The 3945-nt window shown below is 36.1% G+C and overlaps 1 long non-coding RNA gene across 1 annotated transcript; it reads right to left on the bottom strand.

Annotated features, from left to right (window-relative positions):
* Positions 1-1948: 1948 nt before the first annotated feature.
* On the bottom strand, positions 1949-3329 carry LOC115965887. The gene is made up of 3 exons (XR_004086217.1): positions 3101-3329; positions 2357-2537; positions 1949-2139 (listed from the first exon to the last, which is right to left on the bottom strand). It is a non-coding gene; the product is annotated as an uncharacterized LOC115965887 (long non-coding RNA).
* Positions 3330-3945: the final 616 nt, after the last annotated feature.

The raw sequence follows: 3945 nt of genomic DNA on the forward strand, positions 1-3945 counted from the left end.
CATACCTTTCTGCTTGAGTCATCAATAAAAGTGATGTAGTACCTTGAACTTCTAAGGGGTGCAACCGAAGAAGGCCCCACAAATCAGTGTGTACTAATTCCAATTTTTCAGCCTTCGGTGTCCTGCCAGTTTTCAAGAAGCTCACATTTTTCTGCTTTTCTAAGATGCAACTTTCACACATGTCAAAATCAATGGACTTCAATTCTGGTAGGTTTCCTTTTGATAGCAGCATTTTCATCCCTTTCTCATTCATGTGACCAAGTCTACGGTGCCATAGGCTTGTATCAGTACTTGCATCAGCAACTACAATTGTGTCTTTGGAACTTGAGGTCATATATAGAGTACCAGTCTTCTTTCCACGAGCCAATATCCTAGCTCCCTTTGTAACCTTCCAAGTACCACCAATAAATAGTATTGCATGTCCTTCATCATCAAGTTGTCCAACAGAAATTAGATTCTTCCTTAGGTTAGGAATATGTCGAACCTTCTCTAATAACCAAACAGATCCATTGGACAACAATATGCGGACATCTCCCATACCTATAACATCCAAGGCTGAACCATCAGCCAAATACACCTTACCAAAATTACCTACAACATAATTCTATATGATTTCTCGGTGTGGAGTGGTATGAAACGAAGCTCTTGAGTCTAAAACTCAATCATCAAGTGGATTGTCTACTACAAAAAGTAATGCATCCTATACCTCTTCTATTACAGCATTTGCAGAATCATCTTCATTCTTTTTCTTAGGACTTTTGCATTGCCTCCTAAAGTGACCTGTTTTTCCACAGTTTCAACATTGTATTTGTTGGCCTGATCTAGATTTACTTCTGTTCCGATTAGAATTTCTGGATTTTGATCTGCCCTAATTTGAATTTCTGTCATTACCTCTACCTCTTGTTTAAGGTTTAGGGCAGAACCAGATCTTGAGGTTTCGTCTGCATCTCTTCTGTGAATCTCCTTAGCCAGAATTAAATCTCGTATATCATTGTACTTGAGCTTTTCCTTTCCTGTAGAATTGCTTACTACCATCCTCATTGCCTCCCAACTGTTTGGCAAAGAAGTCAAAACGATCAATGCACAGTTCTCATCATCAAAATCAATTTTTACAGGCGACAATTGATTTGTGATAGTGTTAAATTCGTTCAGATGTTGTGCTACTGATGCATTCTCTACCATCTTCAAATTAAACAGTTTCTTCATCAGATGCACCTTGTTGTTTGCTGGCGGCTTTTCATACATACCGGACAAAGCCTTCATTGGATCTGCTTTGGTCTTCTCATTTACAACATTGTGTATAACAAACCTAGACAAAGTTAACCTGATAACTCCCAGTACCTGTCTGTCAAGAAGAGCCCTTTCCTCAACCTTCATAGTCTCAGGTTTTGTCCCCAAAAGAGGTAGATGCAATTTCCTCCCATAAAGATAATCTTCAATCTGCATCCTCCAATACGCGAAGTCTGTGCCATCAAAATTTTCTATTCCAGACGCCTTTCCTGCTTCCTTTGCCATTGCTTCCACTCAAACCTAACCCTAGGCTCTAATACTAGTTTTGGGGAATAAACCCGAAATTCCCAACTTGTGAGAAACAAAAAAAAAAAAAAAAAAAAATAGAGAAAACACACGCCAAAGAAAACAATCACATGCACAAGACAATATTTACGTGGTTTGACAATTTGCCTATGTCCACGGAGTTGCAGGGATTTCACTATTATCAGGGAAAAAAATACAAAGTGCGGCTACAGTGTTTTCAATATCTCAAGAATGACAACAACCAAACCCTAATCATCAAAAACGGTTTCTATATCCACAACAGAAGAAATATAAGTTTTTCATACTTAAAAAAGAAAAAAAAATTCATGTGAATTTTAAGTCCATCCCACTAGGTGCCATTCACAATCAATGAAGCAGCATTCAAATAAAGAAGTAGTGGTGAACTAAAAAGTACATATATCCTAATAGAATATACCTTTTCTTTACTTCCAGCACTTCCAACAACATAACAACCAAACAATTTTGCAAATTGTCCAACAAGCTGACCAATTGCACCAGATGCTGTTGAAACGAAGGCATATTCTCCTTTGTTAGGAGAACAAACTTCATGGAAACCAGCATAACCAATCATACCAGGCATACCTATTTTTTAAACAAAAGAAAAAAGTCAGAAGATTCAAACTCATTTATAGGGAAAATTGACATGATGCGCCCCCACACACAATCACAAGAATCCTTAAATTAATTATGAAACTACTCTTGGAGACACGCATACATCAAAAGGGAATTAGTATAATATAATGATCTTCTGTTAAATACAAATCTATTCAAAACTTAAAGAATTGAGTAAAGAACTTACCAAGAAGGCCTGTATAGTAGGAAAGGGATACATTGCTATGCTTTATCTTTTTTAAGCTTTTAGTTTCCGTGATTACACTATACTCTTCCCATCTTGTATTAGGTCCCCAAACTAAGTCACCTACCTTGAAGTCTGGGTGCCTAGAATCCAAAACTTTAGCTACTCCATAACCGATTAGTGGCTGCAAGTTTTTACCAACAGAATTTTACAATTGCAAGGTCAATATAGTATACAACATCAATTTAAACAAGAAAGCACTCATGCATATGTATAAAATTCTGTCTCAGTAATCTCTTTTTATCCTACAAACAATTAGTTAATCTATTAGTAATCTCTAAAATGTTTGACAAGGATATTCCTCTTCAAGAATTTTGCTTTCTTTCTTTTCTGTCATTTAAGGATACTCTGCATTTCTCTTTCTCCTTCATAAACATTTTTTTGCCAGTAAAAGATTCTATCATCTTTTTGAATTTCTAAAATCCAATTGTCAAATTGAACGACTTTCTTAACTTTTCAAACATAAATCACCATGAACAACATAAAACTCTTAACTTGGAACCCAAGATTTCCAATTTCAATTATGAAGGAAAAAGAATTCAAAATGTCATCTTGCTATGCTATCATATTATGGGCACTCTCCAAATTTGAAACAACCCCACTTCAAATTAGTCTAAAACAATAATAATTATCAGAACCCCGTATCCCATATAGTAATTTTCTGGGGAACTAAACACAAAAACTCACAGAGCCAGGTGTGTAATTGGAGAGCCCATTAGGAACAACTCGCTACATTAGGATACGCATATAAGGGTCACTGGACAAGTACAGATTCTTCAAAAGAACAGCATTGGAGCCCTCTGGAACCTTCAATTTTATGGTACTTGTGGTCACATACATGTTTGATTCCTTGGGAAAACCAGTGAAATAGTCCTTGAATATCACTTGCTTGTTGCTCACTTCCTCTCCAACGACACTCGCCATTGCCACTATTACAAACAACAATCTCTCTCTTCGTTTGTGTGGTTTACATTTGTGTAGAACATGTGAGGTTGTAATTGTACTTTGCAGTACACTACACACCAATGACACCTTCCTAGTACTACGTGTAATTGCTTGCGTGGCAAGACGTTATTGTGCATGCCATTATATATGCAAAAATTCTAAGACTACGTATAAACTACAACTCTTGCCACAACTTTTTATGTGACAAATTGTAAGCCATAGAGAAAAGTGATAAGTCCATGTGAAAGTGACATGCAATTAATTACAGTCTATTACGTAAGATAATTGTGGCTAAATTTGTTACTTTTAATATGGTATTATAATTACTCTCGTATATTACTCACTCATGATAGTCAGATGTGAGAGTTAGGAGTAACGATTCATAGTATCAATTTGATTTCACATTTATTAATGGTATTAATTTAGTTTCTCAACATTTACAATTAGGTTTGTGCAACAAGCTATTCAAACCATCTAATCTGCTCTGCACCACCCTACTCATGTATGAAACTAATTTCCAAACAAATTGACCGCATTGAACTATGAAAATGGCGAGTTAAGTTGGGTGGTGGGTTGAGTTTTTCTAA

Source organism: Quercus lobata, chromosome 10, assembly GCF_001633185.2.
Source record: "Quercus lobata isolate SW786 chromosome 10, ValleyOak3.0 Primary Assembly, whole genome shotgun sequence".
Classification (NCBI taxonomy): domain Eukaryota; kingdom Viridiplantae; phylum Streptophyta; class Magnoliopsida; order Fagales; family Fagaceae; genus Quercus; species Quercus lobata.